The sequence below is a fragment of the Lagopus leucura genome, unplaced genomic scaffold, assembly GCF_019238085.1.
Source record: "Lagopus leucura isolate 7727_CA_CO unplaced genomic scaffold, USGS_WTPT01 Super-Scaffold_100001, whole genome shotgun sequence".
Taxonomy (NCBI): domain Eukaryota; kingdom Metazoa; phylum Chordata; class Aves; order Galliformes; family Phasianidae; genus Lagopus; species Lagopus leucura.
In genome coordinates this window covers 48035719-48056279 of record NW_024962262.1, presented here as the reverse complement: position 1 = coordinate 48056279, position 20561 = coordinate 48035719, and the positions used below count along the sequence as shown (strand labels likewise).

Genomic DNA, 20561 nt, shown 5'->3' with positions numbered 1-20561 from the left:
ATTTCCCCCTATCACAAACCTTTAGAGATGCTTTTTCGTCTCCGATCGCTGTGAAATAAAAGTTTGATCCAGAACCCACTGATGTCAGAGGAAGAGACAAAGCAGACCATAAAGAGAGGAAAATATCCAGGTTGTAAAAAGTCTGGTGTGACCAATTTAGCGGACAGCATTAGCAGTCTGTAACGACAAGAAGGGCTAAGATGAAAGACTCCTGAGCTTAAGAGTTGGCAGACATTTTAAGCAAAGATGAAGTGTGTTTTTGTGTATTCTTCATCCTCCATGTGCTTACGATCATTAATTCTTTGCACACACTGTGAACTATTTAAGCTCCGGCAACAAAAGAGGGCCTGAAATTCTTCTTGAAAAAATAAATGCTTAGAAAAATATTGGAAAAAAAAAAAAAAATAACGTCACCCTATCTTCTTTTACCCACAGTTTCTGGTCTGTTGTCCATTTGGGTGTCTGTGCACCCAAATATGCGCTCTGTTCAGCCATAACGCCAAATCTAGGAGTTTGTGCACATGCACAATTCACATGGATATGCAAGTTCACATATTTATAAATGTGCCTCAGAGATGTGTATACAACTATTTCTGAACAAAACCCCATCTACCGATGTTTCATATATTTGCTATCTTTGTAGCCATAGCAAAAAAAATAATGCTGTGTACCTAGAACTCTTACAAGCAAATCTGCCATCATCAGGTTAAGTTAAAAGAGAAAAGTAGTCAACAAGTCAAAAGAAAAAGAAAAACTATAATATTTTAACTGGCTTTCTCATTGATTTTGGAGAACTCCACACTGTGCATGACACAGCTATCGATTGTTTTTGGAGTCACTGAAATTAAAACCCAATTTCAAGGACAGCTACAATTTTGATCAGCAAAAAGATGATCATAATTTACTGTCATGAATTACCTCCCTTATGGTAGTCGATCTAAATTTTTCATGTAGTGAGACGTTCCTCTGTATTAAAGCTTGCACACACATTGCAAGGGAGAAACCAAAACACTTTTTCTAAAGCAGGGCCACTAATGATTGTACTGTAATAATCAGTAAGTGCCGCATACCTCATATCCCTGTGTAAACTCAAATTTACATTAAAAACATACATTTCAAATTCAGGACCCCAGTTTCATTCAACTGCCACAAAGAGAGCTGACTAAAAACACTTGGCATAACAAGCCAGGAGACCCTCAGCCTATACACAACACAAGCCCAAATGAGGAGCAAGGCAAGTGCTGAGCCCAGTACCAGGGAGCTTTCTTTACGAGGCTGATGAATGCCTTTCTGCACTGCCAGAGCTATGGTCCTACCCACACATCACCCCAACAGCGGCTGCTTCAGACAAACCCAGAGACAGCGAAGGAGAGATGGTGATAACTTGTACAAGTCAATCCACCACATCACTCCAAAGCCCAAAGAACTACTGCGATGCTTCTGCTTACATTTATCATTGGGATGTTCTAAAAAGACTAAAACTCTCACCAGTCACCAAAAGCACTGAGCTTTGCGTGTCACACTGCTACGAGCTGTGTCACATTTTTCCTCCTACGATGCAAGCAGTCAAAAATAGACATGAAAACCCAAAAATATCAAATGGGTTTTGCGGGATTTGTTTTCTTTACCGAAAAAGGGAGGGAAGACAAAAGCAAAAGAAAGTTGGGAAAAAAAAAAAAAAATCCACCACAAAACAAACAAAACCCTAGTAACCCTACTGCAATGCACTTCATTACATCTAGAATTATCTAGGGGACAAAAAAAAAAAACAAACAGAAAATGATCTCAACAAATATAGCATGTGAAAAAGTCCAGTTTTTTACAAAATAACAAAAGAAAAACACACAAAAATATAGAACTGTCTCAAAGTCAAGAGTACAGAATGTGTGCTTGCTTTACTTCATTGCATGCAATAGACACTGACATCTATTAATTGAGTACGAGAATAGATTTATTCCCTTCTTCTCCGGAATCTATAATCACTTGGGAGAAATCAACATGACCAGCTAAGAGATGTTGTGACCCACTGCTTGGACTGAACTGCTTTGCTTTTCCTTCATCAAGAAAACAACCCAAGCTCAAACATGTGTTGCTAAAATGTGTTTTTATATAAACTCCAGAAACTGCCTTCCTTGAATATTTTGTTTTCACTAACTTTAAAGTAAAAGAAAATCTGAAACCAGAGGCACTGAAAAACAAATATTCAAGAAATTTCTAAAAATATCTGTGAGAATGATAGCTTAAACCACGATCCAAAATCTGGAGCATAACTTTACTTGGAAGGTAAATGGTAGCATAGTTACAGATATAGAAATTCTGGCACATAAGCGTACAATTTTGTTTTTAACTGTAGGACCATTAGCAATCAGAAGAGTGAAATGTTAAACAAAATCCTAGAATATGGAGGTCTGCATTTATGAAAGTGATCACAATTCTAAATTCCCTGACAAAACACAAGGAGAAAAATAAGCAATGCATCAATGCCACCAAAAGTAAAATATTATATCATTTCTCCTTTGTCTTGAACAAAAGTTCAGTAAAACATACAGCATTTTCTTCAAACAAATGTTTTCAAGTAGACTTAAACGTAGGCTATTGCTCTTTCCTGTTTCTTATTTAAGCAGAAATAGACTGCTTTAAAAGTAGAAGCATTCAATCCAAGTAGAAGACAAGTGCTTCGTGTTCTTCAAGCAGAGCTCTTAGTCTGAATACCAGAAAAGCATTTAATCACTTCGCTCAGTTAAGCTTGTACATTTAAGAAATGCTTTTGGACAGGAGCTTAGAAAATGAACGATCTTTTTAATGTTTGTATGAAACCAAGGTAATCTAAACAAAGAGCCTTTTTTCTCTGTAGGTGTCTTTTTTCCATTAAAAATAGGCCTTCCAGTTCAAGACCTGCAGCGTGAAGGAAAATATGCTGCTATTGCTCAAACTTTATAAGCTTTTTGTTTAAGACTTAGTTCCTTAGAGCTGTCAAAACACAACCCTTCAGAAATTCAAAGCTTACAAAGAAGAAAAAAAAAAGACATTCAACATTATAGGACTCAAATGGAGCAAATGGAGAGACCTGGTTTGCATTGGTGATGCTGGCACAAAATCCTTCTGCAATGGACAATTCTCGTCAGCCTAAAAGCAGCCAGGTTGGAGGGGACCTCACAGCCCACCTAGCCCCAACCTCTGCCCCCCACCAGCTCAGGCTGCCCAGAGCTCCATTCAACCTGGCCTTGAGCACCTCCAGGGATGGGACACCCATCCTGGGCAGCTCTGCCAGCGCCTCATTTTGATTTATTTATTTTATCCAGATGGCCATTTTTATTTCAGTTTGGCATCAAAATTTTCTGCCAAAAATGGCTCTATCTCAACTACACCACAGCAGCTCCTCCTCTGTCCTGCATGATCCCCATTTTGTGAGAAGTATTTCATAAAGTCCAATCTCACCAACTACTGCTAATGATTCACTGAAGCACCATTACTAATCCGGGATTTCTGCCATCGTTTTTCAGTCAAGACCGATTAAAGCGATTTGGCAATACTGAAAACATAACTCAGCATCTCTGGCACTGTTTGGAAAACTGTGATCACAGCTTCGCATGTATTAAGGCTGGTGGCCATCTGCAAAATTTCATGCTGATGCATCCAACAAACATATAACCAGCCAACCATGTGAACTGTGGGTGAAAAAAGAGGGGTTGGAAAAGCAGAAGTTAAGATCCAACAGAGTATGATTAAGCAAATATCCTGTTCCAGAGTGGTCAAAGCTCTGGCTTTAAATAGGAATTTTGTGCAACGCTGTTTCATACGCTGCATGCATTTTCTAACCCCAAAATATATTAACAAGTTTTAAAAACGAGAGTTACATTAAAAATACAGACAATAGATTTTGATACAGCACACCTTCAAGTGATAACTATGTAAACGTGTTTCCAAACTGCAACAATGTCATCGCAACCCCTCCTCTTCCTCCTTCATTTCAGCTTTGCCTGAATTCAGCCATCCAACAGCAGGAGCAAAGCCACACCACTTCAAGCATTTCTCTGGCACCAAGAAATGAAAGCAGGGTACAAAGTTAGTTGACAGTGCCGTATTAAAAGCTGTGGTATCAGCAAAGTGACAGTGCAGACAGCAGCAGATTTTCTGTGACTCTTTAGTAGAGAGCTTGTCTCCACTTCTGTCTGAAAGCCAAAGTCTAACGCAATGAATATGGAAATTCAGCTAAAGCCTGGCAGTTGAGCTGCCGTCAGCACCAGGCTTTGGATTCAAGCAGATGGAAAAGAAAATCTCCAGCTCCAACAGGTAGGGACTGCTGCTGCTGTGCAGTGCTGCGCCTTCGCTAGGAAAGTCTGTAACACAACTAGCAGATCCTTTCCAAAGGAAAAGTAGGCCAGTCAGCCTGAGATGATGCAGATGAATGACAGCATTGCCTCCCAGTGCATTGCACGCTGCTTTCATCATCCACTGCCCTCAGTAAGTCATCTTCATGCAGATAATGCGCATCTCCCACTCCAGTTCCATGCCCCTCTCCAAGAAGGGGACTGCTCCCTTCTTCTCATCCTATGCATTTTGCTCACTATGTGCATCATTTCAATGAATTCCACACTAGCTGTCACTGCCAGTGACTCTTCTCCTCTTGGGTCCAACCCTTTCTCTCACCTCCACCCCTGTTAGTGCAAAAGCCCAAATGTTACAGAGGAATCTAGCATCCAATATATGCTGTGTCAGGCACCGGCATCAGTACAGAAATATCACTTTCAAATTTGAATGTGACAGAAGAGGAGGGCTCTGAGCAATGACTTTCTGAGCACCTGGAGGCCAGTGGGCCAGAATATCAAGTCAAAACTCAACATGGCAGTTTCTTAGTATAAAATCTGGGGCCAGAGGAGGACAAATGACTTTAGCTGAGCTGTCGTAAGAAGAGCCAGGTCATCATCCATGCCACGTCAGTATTCTAGTAACTGTAAGCACATCCTATATAAACAGACATAAGTAGTCTTTCTCAGAATCCTCACCAAATTTTGAGTATATTCAAATGAATGCCCCAAGCCACATAAACAGTAACAACAAAATGAGCTTCCTCAATTATAAAAAGAAAACATTGCCTTAATTTCCTTCAGCCCAGAAATCATCAAGCACCTCCCCATCCCCTTGTTCAGAGCACCTGCTCTCAGCTCCATGCAACATGCCATTTAGGAGGAAATTAGGCCTACACTCAGATTACTTCCAACTGTGTGTACCAGAAGAGGAAAGCACGAATGTATCCTGCACCATTATACCGACTGATTCCTGTCTGCAAACAATATCCTCAGGCAAGTACAAAACACTTTGGATTCAGTAGGAAACAAAACCCCTTTATATCCAAGATGCTGCGGTACTTAGAGCGACCTGACAGAAAGGACCATGAGCCAACGTTTTAGTGGCACAAAGATCCAGCTTCAACAGAAGAGTGGCCAAGATAGTTTTACCTTAAAAAGCAACCTCACAGAGCATCTGGTCATTAAAAAAGCTCTTCATTTGGACAGAGACAGGAGACGTTGTTACGCATTCTGGAGCTGTCGGAAGTGGGAAAGATGAGCTCATAATTGCAGATTACCAACAATAGGTGAACTTGCAACTCCCTTAGTGCCAACAGAATGGTGAAGATACTGTCACTTAAACAACCATAGTTTTATTTTTAAATCTTCTTTCCTCCTCTCTCGAAATTAATTCAACTTACATATTCCCCTTTGCCCCCTGGGTAACCATAACTAAGTTTTTATATCGGTATTAATCATCACCGCTAAAACCAAAAGACAGAAACCAGAATATTTTAGGATTGCTTTGCAAAGTATTATGCTCTTTCTATACACACTGACTGCAATTAATCATTTTCTTTGATTTAGGTAACTGCTGAAGCAAATGTGGTAAGCTCATGTTTTGCTTTGGGGCTTTCTTTTTTCCCTGCTGTATTTTAGGAGGCAGATGCTGAAAGTACAGCGAATTCTTATTACTTAAAAACCCTACAGTGCCTCTGCAATAGACCTTCCAATTCAGTGCATTGAAGGTTGCAAGAATTATTCTAGCATTTAAAAATTTTACTGCATGGAAGGCTGCTTCTCCTTTCATTTTCTTTTTGAGAAATATAAATCTCCCAGTTTTTAGACTTCTGCATGCTCTCACTTTCTGACTGCTAATTCTACCACAGTTCCCTCAGAGTTCACAGATCCACTTCTGTGGTTTCTTTTTTCCTTTTTTTTTTTTCTTCTTTTTTCATGTTTAGTTTCTTGCAATTGTGCAAGCTACACATGATCATAATTCTAAAGAATCTTCCATTATCTTCTTTCCATCAACCACGTCACAAAAATAATGACAGATACATTATATTTTCCCTGACTTCCCCACAAATTAATTTCAAGGCATTTTAAAGTCTGCTTCCTAGAACTCATACATACAGGCTTTCATTTTCCTAATCCTGTCAAACTTCCCCAGACAGCCCACACCTCTCAACTTGTGTTTTCTGCTCAGGTTTATCCCTTTCCACCTTCACAGTTCTACTGTTTCAGATAGCCTCAGTTCTAGTCCACTCCTACTCTGTAAGCTTAACCACAGTGTATTCAAGAAAAAGAGGTCATTAAATGACTACAAAAAAGATAACACATTTCCTTCTAGTTGAAGAGAATATAATTTATTTTCTCTTTTATCCCCTTGTTCTTGACACCCTGTAGGTGAACTGAGAGCTCCGCTCCTTCCAGAGCCACGCAACATTATCTGTCCTAGAGACACGCACCCTCATGGGCTCCCCAGCCAAGCCAGTGAACAATAAAGAAAAATAGGGCAAACACACAGGTGGGTTTTTACTACCTCTTACCTCCTCTGACCCTTAGATGCCACAGTTTAAGGCAGACCAACCATATGCAAACACTGATTTACAAATCTCGGTAGCAGAGCCCAGATGCAGCTCACCAAGATATGCTGTGCTCTCAGAACATTGGCAAGCCTTTGGGAACACCTTTATTATGACAGGAGGGAAGGTTACCATGCCAGCTATCGGAGAAGCCCCACATTAAACATTTCTCACAAAGTACCTGGCTCAAAACCTCCAGTTCAAAGACTATTCAGCGTCTTTCTACTGCTCTGCAGCAAACATATTGCAAGCCAGGCAGGTTTGTATTTTACTAATTCCTCACTTTCTTAAGGTTTCAGGTAAATACAGTACATAAAGACACTGTCCGTATGGCATCCTGTCTGTAACTTTGCACCATGAATCCCTAAGACAATGGCCACACATGAATACATAAGTTCAGATGTAACCCAAACAAAGGTAGGGTTTGCTTATCTTCATAACCATTGTAAAAGGCCTCAAAGAAACCCAGAAACAGAACCTCCAACAGTTACTCCATCAGGAATCACCAGTCCTACTGACTACTTTACACAATTTTCACAATATTCAATTCACAACATTCCTCCACCACATCCTTATCTCCAAATTGGAGGGATGTGGATTTGATGGGTAGACCACTCGATGGATAAGAAACGGGTTGAAAAGCTGCAGACAGAGGGTGGTCATCAATGGCTCTATGTCCAGGTGGAGGGGTCTGTCTTGGGTGCTCTTTAACATCTTTATCAATGACATCCATGACAGAATCAAGTGCACCCTCAGCAAGTTTGCTGACGACACCAAGCTGAGAGGTGTGGTCGACACCGTAGAAGGAAGGGATGCCATTCAGAGGGACCTCGAGAGGCTAGAAAGGCGGGCCGGGGTGAACCTGATGAGGTTCAACACGGCAAAGTGCAGAGTTTTGCACTTGGGCCAGAGGAATCTCAGGCATCCATACAGACAGGAAGGAGCAGTCCTTGGGAGCAGCCGTGTGGAGAGGGACCTGGGGGTCTTGATAGATGAAATGCTTAACATGAGCCAGCAGTGTGCCCTTGTGGCTCGGAAGGCAAATGGTATCCTGGGCTCCATCAGAAGAGGGGTGACCAGCAAGGATAGGGAGGTGATTGTCCCTCACTATTCTGCTTTTGTGAGGTCACATCTGGAATACTGCGTCCAGGTCTGGAGCCCCCAGTACAAAAAAGACAGGGAGCTGTTGGAGAGGGTCCAGAGGAGAGCCACAGAGATGATCAAGGGGCTGGAGCACCTCCCCTATGAAGGCAGGCTGAGGGAGCTGGGCTTGTTCAGCCTGGAGAAAAGAAGGCTGTGGGGTAACCTCACTGCAGCCTTTCAGTACCTAAAGGGAACCTACAGAAGGGAGGGTAATCAACTCTTTGAAAGGGTTGATAGCTGCAGGACAAGGGGAAATGGTTTTAAGTTGAGGGAGGGAAGATTTAGGTTGGATGTCAGGGGAGGTTCTTTACAGAGAGAGTGGTGAGGTGCTGGAACAGGCTGCCCACAGAGGTTGTGGATGCCCCGTCCCTGGAGGTGTTCAAGGCCAGGTTGGATGGGGCCTTGGGCAGCCTGGTCTAGTATTGAATGGGGAGGTTGGTGGCCCTGCATGTGGCAGGGGGTTGGAGATTCATGATCTTTGAGGTCCCTTCCAGCCCTGGCCATTCTGTGATTCTGTGATTCAGTCTCTCATATGAGTGCTTCATATGATTTCCAAATGCCCGAAGTTGACAATACCATTGCCACATACATTTTTAGCCTCTGCAACATCCGTGTGAGACAAGACATTTACCTAACAACAAAGCACTGGAAGTTTTTGCTGCTCTTCCTGCAAAGGAAGCTCATTATAAAAAGCACTGAGCCACAGCCAAAGCCTTGCAATCCATTCCCCACTAATTACCCCCTGTGTGCCTGCTTCCCGCTAGGACTGAGGAGCAGTGTTTCTAGGGCAGCTCTATAAGGCTCCCTGTACCCAGCAGCTATTCTACCTGCAGAGCTGCTTGTGCAGCAGAGCAGAAGCCTCCATTCCACCTCCATCCCAGGGCAGCATTATGCTGCTGAGAAGTAACCACATTTGATAACTCCCAATGCCTTTATTTGCATCCTAAGAGCCCCATTTCAGCAGCATGCTCCTTACCTAGCAGATTTCAATACAACTGCTCATTCCACATTCAAGCCTGCAGAGCGCTGAAGTTCCCTGTTTCTGACAGCACCTGGACATACATCTCTCCACTCTAACAGGCCTGTTTATGCTATACAACAGAGCTGCTCAATATTTATGTAGGTACATTCATTCAATATATTAATTAGATATTTCATCTGAAATGTTCTCAAAATTCAATAGACACACACCCAAAAGTCTCCCTGCAGATTTGCTCTCTATAGGAGGTTTAATACAGATTTCTTGATAGGCTTTATTTTGTTGTGCGGTCTTTTTATAGAGTATATAATCTTCTGGTCATAAAAGATTGCTTGCTCTCAGCCAGGAAGCCTCTTGGGAACACAGAGCTGTAATCTACCACTAATATATAAGGTACAGAACATTTCAGACATCATGACGCAGAAGTTGCAAACAAAGATAGAAAGCTACATGAGAACCTGATGCAGGATTAGCATGGCTTGCTCCATAGCTACATCTAGCCTAAGGCAAGCAGTAAATCCAGACTTCGTACTGAAAGCCTGTGTATTGGACACTGCTACCATAGCTATCAGCTACCAGAAATAAGTTCTCATTGACACTTTGTAAAAAGTGATAGTTTTACTGAAGTATAGACTGGGTCAAGCCAACAGGAAAACAAAAAAAACCAATATATATATATATATATATATATATATATTTTTAGTGACCTGTTCTTGCCAATAAAAACATACCGTAGAAAGGATCCCATCAGAATACAATCAGTTTTCTTAAGTATTTCTTTAAGTTTCCTCAAACTATATGGAAGTGGCCATACATTTTGAGTTAACGCTCAGGAAATGCTTCATCACTATTTGGGAAAATTTCATTGTCTAGGGGGAGAAACCAGGGGAGTAGCTTTGGTATATGCCAAAGCAAAGATGCACTTCCACATTTCTACCATGCATACCAGAAGTGGAAGAGCAGGAAAGTCTTTGTTCACATTGAAAACTGTTCCTTGCTACATAGAATTTTCCATATTTCTTTCAGGACAAGTCATTCAGATGCTATCACTATGCAAATATTTGTTTAAAAACCTCTTACGTGCCACTGCATGTCAACATTATGTTGTTTTGTCACTGAACAATAGATGAGATACACAGGTTCCTGCTTTGTAAAGCACTTCTTAGCACTGAGGAGGAGAGGAGAGACTGGAAGGTGTGACTGGGCTCACGACCATCTAACTAGGGCTGCTCCACACCACTTCCCACAAAAGTGCTTTTTTCAGTTGTTTACATTTCCCCAGTGTGTGTGCTCAGTACTTTTTCATGGTGAGTATTCGCCTCTGGCTGATCTGTAAAAAGTACTCATTAATTTCAGCTAAAACAGTTCAGCTGCTGCCAAGAATGAAGGCTAACAGGAAAACGTGTTTTGCATAAATTAAGGGAAAAAAAGCTGGGAATCTTTCCTATCCTATTGCTTTAAAAAGTCCAAGTAAACACAGATAACAGTAGAGATTTACTCACAAGTAAGATCTCCAAAGATGCCTCATCCACACCCCCAGCCCCCCCACCTCTTCAAAAGGAAAAAAAAAAGAAAAAAAAAGAGCATTTGATTTCCTCAGTTGACTGAGGCAGATATAAGCTCAAGCTTGAGGGACTGAGAAAATATTTCCCTTTAGTAATCATTCCACGCCAGTTAGGACCAGAGCCTGTATTTCTAAAGACATGCCTAGGGGAAAAAGAGATGAACATCAAATACAAAAGCAAGAGAAAACAGCTAGACCAAAGAAGCAAGGGAAGGTACTGGCAAAGATGGCTTAAAAACATAAAGGTGGCAAAAAAAAAAAACAGGACTGAGGTCTGGGGGTAGAAATAAAGCAAGAAATGACTTGGCTGGGAGGAATTGTTGCAATAAAGAGTTGGGAACTGACAGGTAGAGACAGAATGAAGAGATGGGACAAGGAGCTTAAGGAAAATAATTGAGAGGGTCTGCCTAAGCTCACCTGGAAAAAAAAAAAGACAGCTAGGGGAGTGGGAAAGATATTGGACACAGACTTCAAGGGAGGATTGGTATTGTTAGGCAGAAAGAATAAAATACCTGAGTTGTCCAGCATGAAGTACACAGGCTTCAGCTTAGGAAATAAATAGTCTTTCATAGAATATATGGAGGAACAGCTGGGAAGACTTAACCAATTCCAAAAAACTGGAAGAAAAAAGTTCTTCAATCAGGCACCCAAAAAACAAGTGACCAAAGAATTGATCAATGGCAAAAGCAAAAGTTTTTAAAGAGTTCCCCTGTACCAAATGGGACCTGTGGGGAGTTGGCAGAGTTGCGTCCCCGGCCTCTGGAGGAATTAGGGTTTCAACCAGAAGACAAGCTTGTTGTCTTCTTCCTTCAGTCCCTCACCTTTCTCACTGTAGAACCTCACCCAAACCCAGAAATGATGACAAACAGTCCAGCCACATTTTGGGAGTTTAAGCAGAGCTCTTTTCTAATGTTCATCAGAAAATCTCAGGGACCAAGTTCATCAGTGATCCTAGAAATACATGACTGAGCAGCAAGCAAGCTCATGAGCCCTCAGCATTTTAAGCAAATTCTGTACATTCTCAGAACTGCTATCAGAGTTAATGCTGCACTAATACTTATCACTTTGTCACGTGAAAGTATCAGAAAAATAGCACAAAGAGCTTGGCAAGCTCTGGTGACTGAAGATACAACCATGCTGCTGTTAAACTCCACTGCCTCCCAAGCAAAGTCAATGGATCAGATCAAGTGAGCACTCTTCAGAAATGTCAAACCAGTGGTTTAAATTAAGCCACTGAACTTTGCACTGCAGTTGTCAAAGCTTGGGCACAAGCATCTGTCCACCTGTTCCGCTGTGGGAGGCAGTAATTTCAAGACTAGTGAATGTAGAAAGTAGCTACAGGGTCAAAAGAACTGCTACCACTAGGAAAAATGCAGCAAAATACAAAGAGAAATCCAGGGAGGTAAGGACAAAAAGTATTCCAAGCCTATCATGGTGAGCAACACTGAAAAAGAAGCGACCAACACCACAAGCTATTTTTTGAAGAACACAGTGGGAAATTAGAGGCTTAGTAAATAAGGAAAACTATTCCCTTAATATTGGTCATCATAGAGAAAGGGTAGAAAAAGAACTGGAAAAAGGACACAGGGGACTCCAAGCAAGCATTTCTGAGACACATACCATAAAGCCATTTCGTCACTCTGAAGTCTTTATTATAACTCTCAAAGGTTGGACCAGTCCTTGGGAACTTCTTCTATAGACTTCAAAGGTTTAATGCTTGAAATAAACACAAAGCAGAATCAGAGGAAGACACAACGCATAGTGCTAGCATTAAGCAAGCACTGTGCTTCCCTTAGCACAACAAATTTAACAGCAGAGAATGAGGGAAAGAAAAAATTCTCTGCAGATCTGGCCCCTTCTGTAACTCCACTGCTGGTCATAATTTCCTTAGAGACTTGTTCTACACATTCCAAGGTGAGATTCCAAGCATCTAATTCTTTATAAGCACATTTAATTTTCTTATACTTGCTTTTGCAGCTAGAAGCAAGCTACAGAGAGCTCAGTGACATGGGAGGGCACTGCCAGATGAAGCAGCTACTCAAGCATACAGTTGGCACAGACCTTTCTGTCCTGTAAAAACAGAAGGCTGTGTGTGTCCAGATGCATTCATAAGCACAGTTATTTTTTTGTAGAAACCTATGCAGCTTACTAGACTGCAGTTAACATACCTTGCCTACAAAGAGCCCAAGGAAGCGAGGTGAAGTGTGCTGTTTCCAAAGATGTGTAATGCCTATACATTTACACTAACACCCTCTCTGCTTTCTCCTTTATTTTCCCCCTCTATCTCTGTGCTCCTTTCCTCCGTGCTCAGTCATCCTCTCCACAAAATCTGTCCTGCCTGCAACAAATGGGAAGAACAGAGCTGCATTTAAGGAACATCAGCTCACATACAACAGACTTCTCTGTCAGCACAACAGAACAGCAGGCCACAAACACGATGCAGGCCTGCCAGAGAAATACACCATGGAAGAGCTCATATTCTCATGAGTGAGTGGGCTGGGTCCACACGCAACAACCCAAGAATGCCAGTGTCTTTCTTCTCAGTGTATTCTGCTGATTGCACACAAAGCCTGAATAACACATGTTCACAAACCTCAGCTGCACAGAAATCCTTTGTCATGTATCATAAGGTACACAGAAAATCTCTTTCTCCTAAGATCAAGACCTCAAGTTGTCTGAAGATAGAGGGAAAACAATGTTACTTTCTCATATTTCATCAGTGTGGTTTTAGTTAAGTTAGTACCATGGTATGTCCTTTGATTTCCACACTTATTATTTGCTGCATATTAGGAAAAAATATAATTAATTTAAGAAATTCATGCTTGGTGGAAGTACAACCAAGCAGGAACAGCCTCCTTCCTGAGCGAACGTACTTCACTGCAACTTTTACATAGTGTTTTCAAGAAGTGCTAACCAATGTCAGCAGAGCTGGCACCTCCCTTTCCTTTGTGAGAGAGAAGCAGCTGGCCTGGTGGCCTGGCAGAAGCACAACGCCCACCTGTGCTGGTTGATACAACACAGCTAACTCCAGCTTTTGAAATTGGGAAAGCAGCAGCAGCCACCAGGTAGGGGACTGGGAGTTTGCGTTCTGTTCTTCCAAGCACACCTCTCACAGAACAAACCACCAAAGCCAGTTGTAACTTCACCACCCAGCTGTGCAGTCAAGGCACACACCCTCCATCTCAGTCACTTCTTCAATTTACAAATGCCCCTTTCCTTTTCCTCATTTCATTCAGGGCATGCTTCCCTCCCAACCAGCTTTGCCTCAGCGGTTGTTCAGGTTTGCCAATCTGATCCATGATGACAGTTTCCTTGCTGCAAGCAGAGCGCACAGAGGAAATGATCACTGGAAGCAAAGGAAGGAAAGCGAGAAGTGGCAGCACAGTGGAAAAAAGGAAATGAAACTTCTCCTGTATCTGAAGGCTGGGAGAATCTGGTAAAGAGCTTACTATATTCACTTAAACAGCAATGTGTACGAGTGACACATCTGAGGCTATGCCTATCTAGCTGATAGATGTGGATGACATACACACAACCCAAAGCTTCCTTCTTCCAAGGCCAAAGGCATTTTGGCTCTGAGCAGCCTGCTCTAGTGGTTGGTGACCCTGCCTATGGCAGGGGGTTTGAAACTAGATGATCTTTGAGTTCCTTTTCAACCCAGGCCATTCTATGATTCTATGATTTTCCAACAACATTTCTGCAGAGGATGTCTGTTTAAGATTTAGGTAGATAACCAACAATAGGGAGGAAATTCAGTTTGTCAGAAAAGAAACAGGAAGGGAAGCAATAGGCAGAAGCAAGGAGCGGAGATCTGGGACATACTACAGTGCTTGATCTGCTGCCGCTCTGCAGGTAGAGGACTCAAGCTTCATCTCCAAGCAACACCCAGGAAAGAAATGGGGAAAGATTTCCAATAAAATAATCTACAAAGGCAGTTCAGAAGGTCTTCTTACGTTCTAACTTCATGTTTAGGTACTAGCAGTTAGATAATTAAAATTCCCTGTAACAAAACACATGACAGAAGCCTGAATTCACCTTAATAGTCTCTTCACTTCAGAAATGAGTTCTTCCCTCTAACACAGCACTTGCACCACCACACTGGACTTGAACGAGTTTAGGAGATGGTGGATGACATCCAACCTTCAGTATATCTGAGACCTTAAGACCAAAAACTCTACAGCCCCAGTGGGGCAAGCTCCTTACTCTAGCCAAAGCTGAAGGAACACTTAAAAGAGAGACGATGCCTTCTGCCTCAGCTGACAGCAAGCAGGACAGAAGCAGAGTTTCTGCAGGGTTCGATCACTGAGCTTCTAAATTCGGCAATGATGGCAAGTGCCAGACTGCTAAACTTAAGAATACTGAACTCCAAATTTGCACCAGAAGGATGTGTGCCTGCCCCATGCTCCCACCTAACACCTGCATCAAGAGTCCAACAAACAAGGGAATGAATTACAAACACAGCGGGTTCCCTGAGGTCCCTTCAAGTTCCTAGATGCAGCTCACTGAATCAAACCTTCAGACGCAGAAAAAAGAAAACCAACCTTGGTAAGTTTTTAAAACGAGACCTTCTGAAACGAGCATTAGCATGCCGTCGCTTCTCAAGGGGAAGCAGATCATCTTGTTGCTAAGACGACAGGGTTGTGCAAGCTCATCTCCCTCGCTCTGCAGTTTGAGGGCAAGCAAACACACCAGAGCCTCTCCTGCTGCTGCTCAAAACCCAGGCAGCGCTTCCCTGTTCGCTGCCCGCGCCGGCGCTGCCGCAGGAAACACACACGGTACGGGCCCGCACCGCAGCCGTCAGCACGGGGACGCGCCGCCGCTCGGCTCACACGCTGCTCCGCCACGGGAAAGCGCGGGCCCGCAATCCAGCAACAGGGCGCTGCGACGGGGCCCCACCGCCCCAACCGACCGAATACCCGCAGCCCCGCACTCACCTCCGCAGCCCCGCGGCACTATGTACGCCGCGCCCGCCTGTGACGGCACCGGGAGCGGCCGCCACGCTCCGCTCCGCCCCTCCGGCCGGCCCGGCCCCCTGCGGGCCCCTGCTCCGCGCTGAGGGAAGGCGGGCGGCGGCCGGGGGCGTGTGTTCTGCCCACCCCCTCGCTCCTCCTTCGTCATCGTCGAGCGGAGGGACGCGTAAGCGAGGACGCAAACAAGTAAATAAAGCGGGTCGCTGCAGCCCCACGCAACGGAGAGGAATGGCGAACCAAGAGGCAGCCCTCCTAGGCTTCTCCCCGCAGGTACCGCAGTGACGGGGCAGGCAGCCCGGTACGCTCCGGTGTGCTCGGCCCCGCCAACATGGCTGCGGCGTGAGCCGCACAGGGACGGCTGCTGCCATCGCTATGCGACACGAGTTTCAACGTGTTGTTTTTCATTCAGAGGGTGGTGACGCACTGGAACGGGTTGCCCAAGCAGGCTGTGGATGCCCCATCCCTGAAGGCATTCAAGGCCAGGCTCTGGGCAGCCTGGTCTGGCAGTTGGCGACCGTGCACATAGCAGGGGGGTTGAAACCAGATGATCATTGTGGTCCTTTTCAACCCAGGACATTCTGTGATTCAATGAAAATGGGAGACAGAGCTTACAGAGGAGGCCTTACTTTCAACACCTAGTCAGACATACATGATTATTAACTTATGTTAATATGGTTTATGTTTGGTCATAGTTTAGAAAAAAACTAATGAACCATGCCTAATTAGGAAACCTCAAAACCTAATTGCCAGAGGAGGGAGACTTCCAGATCATTGCCCTGGGTCTGTTAGTTTAAGGCTGTTGAGCATTTTCCTCAAAGATTTGAAAGCGTCTGTTAACTCTGCTGATTTTGTGAACAATACACAGGGCAGCAATATGGTGAACAAAAGGACCGGGCCATCACATACAAGACCTAGAACAGCCGATTTTGTTTGTTTCTTTTAAGCCAAATCCCAGGGTTACATGTCCAGAAAAAGGATAAAAAAAATTGTATTTGGAACACTGGTCAAGCAGCAGACTGAAATACTGCAATTCTGAAAAGGGCACCAAGGTCATAAAGGAATTGAATGCAAGATCCCAGCTCAACACTGACAAAGCATGACAGACCTAAGAAGCAAAATCAATTGTGTATAAAGATTTTATCTACATATAGGTCACCCAGAAACCCAGTATCAGGGGCTTATCTGCTGCTTGAGAGAACATTATGAATTTGTGACACAACTAGCAGACATAACACAAGATTTTAGGAAGTAGATGTATGTATTTCCTCAAAATATATGGTTATTTTATTTATAGAATCACAGGGGTTGGAAGGGACCTCAAAAGAACATTGAGTCCAACCCTCCCAGCTATAGTAGGTCACACAGGTAGGAGTTCAGATGGGTCTTGAGTACCTCCATAGAAGTATCCTCTCTGGGCAACCTGTTCCACTGCTCGTTGCCCTTACTATAAAGAAGTTCTTCCACATGTTAGCACAGAACTTCCTATGTTCAAGTTTTAGGCCATTACTCCTTGTCCTATTGCTACACACCCAAAAGAAGGTGCTGGTCTCATCCATTTGCCTCCCACCTCCCTTTACATATTTATAAACATCAATCAAATCCCTCTTCAGTCTTCTTTTTCCCAAGGCTGAACAGACCCAGGTTACTCCGCCTTTAGTTTTAAACACATTCCCAGAAAGCAAATATAAGCAGCTCTTGACCACTCTTGCAGAGCCAGCACCCAACTTTTCCTCTAAGTGGAAGCTGAAATCAAATTCCGATAATAAGTATACACTTTCCTAACAGAAAGGTGTCCCTCCTTTAGCATAAAAATTCCAACTAGCAGGAGATTTGACTTAGATGAAGGTTGTTAAACTCTCTTACCTTAACTGATAAGGAGAAAGAACACTTCACAGGATACCCCATTTCTGCTGAAAATGGACCTCATGTAGTTTCTGGGTTTGTACTGAGCAATTCAAAATGTTAGACAACTGGTGATCCCATCAGCACACTCTATATATCCTCCTCTTCCTCAGCCTGAAAGAGTTTTCCTCCCACCCAAGTTTCCAGAAACCATTCTGCTATAGCCATTACAGAGTAGTACAGCTGGTGGTGAACCAAAAGCCTGAGACAAGCAGGATCCACCAAATCAGACCTCTGTGACCTACTTACAAGGAACACTACAAAACTTCCCCTGGCAAAACAACTCAAATTCCTGCCACAGATTGTCTGAAAAAATAATATTCCTCATTCATCATGATAATGAAGAACAACAATATATAAGTTTGCAGTAGCACATTTATGTTAAAACTTGTAAAAACCAATTTCTACATTCTGTTTTCTCCCTTGCTCCTTTTAAAATAATAGTAGTGATACTGCAGAATCATTTTGGATATCTTGTACTAAGTCACAGAGATGCACTCATTACCTCAGTTACCAAAAATCTTTAATAATTCCCTTCCATTTCACTGCCACCCATTACTTCCTAGATGCAAACAATGATGCACACAAAAGCTTTCAGCAGGGAAAAAAAATGCCTCATGACATGAAAATAAATTCATGTTTGTCTACTCATCTACTGAGTATACCAAAATTTGAAATATATCACCTGCTATCAACATCATTAAGTGGCTATTAGATTGCCCATTTTGTTATTCCTTCTTCCTTTGATGTTTAAGTGCATTATTAACCAACCACTGTAAATACTGAGAATAAACAGCAGTTCACTCCAAAAAGAGACCCTCTATGATTACAGAAGTTTCTCCCAGTCTAATCAAACACACGGAATCCACTACTTACAGAAATACCTGTTAAATACTTTTCTAAAGCTATCCATGGCAAAACCACGAGAGGGATGGGTAAAGCAGAAATTCAAGATGCCTCATTTGGAAGAAGAAAAAAGGAGAAAGGATCTTAAGGCTCCTGGCTACTATTCTGTCAACTGCAGTTTATGATGGAAAATAAACTGCCATAACGTCAAGTTTTACACGATCGATACAGGTATATGATATACATATCCTAAATGACCCCATATCAACTGCTATGGCAGTATGAACACTTGCTGAAATCCACCATGCCAATAAAGCTGCTGCAGTTCTGTATTTCTCAGTTTCCAACAAAATACTGGTGCAACAGACACTGCTTACCACCTGTGTTCTGTGCCAGACTAATTGGCAGATGACTTCCCTCAGTGCCTCTTATAAGCAGGAAGTGTCAGCACTTTGTTCTAGGTTTCTTCTGAAATAAAACCACTATATAAAAAGCTGTTTTGTTGGGTTTTTTTTTAAAGTATATTTCAAAACTTTAGACTCCACCATCCAACCTGCTACTCCCCAGAAACTTAAAAGTGAAGAAAGAATATACAGCTTGTTTCTTCGGCCAACCAGTGAATAGTGAAGGTCTGCGTAACACAAATACATGCACCTAAGATGCAGAAAAACTTGAAGTGATTATTAAGAACCCTTGTCTTTCCTTTCAAGACTGGCAACTTAAACAGTAAATGTTACTCAGTGCATCCTTCTTGAAAAGCAGTCCCTTTCTCTCGCTTGTCAGTACATAGACGTGGGCCTTCACCAAACAGGTTCTGTTTAAGCAGTGTGCCCTTCTCTTCATATCAATTAGGAAGAATTGTGGAAGAATTTCCAGACCACATTATGTGACTGCAGCCAGCTGAACATGAGCTAGCAGTGTGCCCAGGTGGCCAAGACGGCCAACGACAGCCTGGCTTGTATCAGAAACAGTGCTGACAGCAGGAGCAGGGAAGTGATAGTCCTCCCGTTCTTAGCTCAGGTGAGGCCGCATCTCAAGTGCTGTTTGGTTTTGGGCCCCTCACTACAAAGACACTGAGGCCCTGGAGCATGTTCAAAGAAGGGCAACAAAGCTGTGAGGGGTCTAGAGTCAAGTCTTATGGGGAGCAGTTAAGGGAATGTCAGCCTGAAGAAGAGGAGGCTCTCTCCTCTTCTTTCTCTCTAAAATGACATGAAAGGAGGTTGTGGTGAGGTAGGGGTTGGCCTCTTCTACTGGGTAACAGTGTTAGGATGAAAGAGAATGACCTCAAGCTGAACCAGAGGAGGGTCAGGTTGGATGTTAGAAAGAACTTCTTCTCAGAAAGAGTGGTGATGCAGTGGCACAGGCTGCCCAGGGAGGTGGTGCAGTCACCATCCCTGGAGGTGTTCCAGAACTGTGTGGATGTGGCTCTAAGGGACATGGTCAGTGGGCATGGTGGGGGGGGGGAGAGGGGGGGGCTAGATTAGATGATCTTAGTGATCTTTTCCAATCTTAACAATTCTATGATTCTGTACTACATACTCACAGCTGTGCAAGTGCAGAAGTGTTTGCAGGACTGGACCATCAAGAGAACAAATGAAGGGATGAATTACACATAGTAATGACACAGGCATGTCCTGACACTGCCTGAGCTGCAGTGCGAAACCTGGAAACATTCAGCACCCTTGGGCTCTGCCACCACCTGAAACCAATGGAAGAAGTGAGAGCAGCAATGGAAAATTTTTTTGTACTTCCTCAGTAGAAATCACTAGCATGGCTTTGGGTGCCACTTCGACTTTCTGTCACAGGTTCAAAGACATAATGTATTCTATCTTGAAAAAAATCCACCACAGATCGGAAATCTGTACTTTTAAATAAATAACAGTGGAATAGCACAACACAAAAGACTTAACATTGGATTATTCAAAGGAAAACATTTTTGTGCCACAGGAAAAAAAGTTGGAATCATGCACATAAATTTGGAGTACTTGGAGTTTTCTATTAATAAAACAGGATTTTTATAAATCATACAGGAAACATTAACAGCTCTCAAGTAGGACACTGCTCATACTCCCAAGGCAATTATGTAATTAGTCTTTTTTAGACAGAATGTTATGTCACACAATACTGGTATTGAACAGTCTCTAGAGCAAGTCAGTATTCAGATAATACATAATTTTATATTGGTCTGGATAGTCTAGTGAACCATTAGAATTTCTTAGTGTGAAAGCTTCCTATCAGATCTAGCAGTATTAATCTCATGTTAAATTACTTAAATCCTGA

At 42.9% G+C, this 20561-nt stretch overlaps 1 protein-coding gene across 1 annotated transcript in view; it reads right to left on the bottom strand.

Moving 5' to 3' along the window:
* Positions 1 to 15551, bottom strand: part of INPP4A (inositol polyphosphate-4-phosphatase type I A) — a 112909-nt gene extending 97358 nt beyond the window's left edge. Inside the window, exon 1 of the mRNA XM_042866693.1 lies at positions 15498 to 15551. The gene's annotated coding sequence lies outside the window, so the exon portion shown is untranslated. The remainder of the gene's footprint in view (positions 1 to 15497) is intronic.
* Positions 15552 to 20561: the final 5010 nt, after the last annotated feature.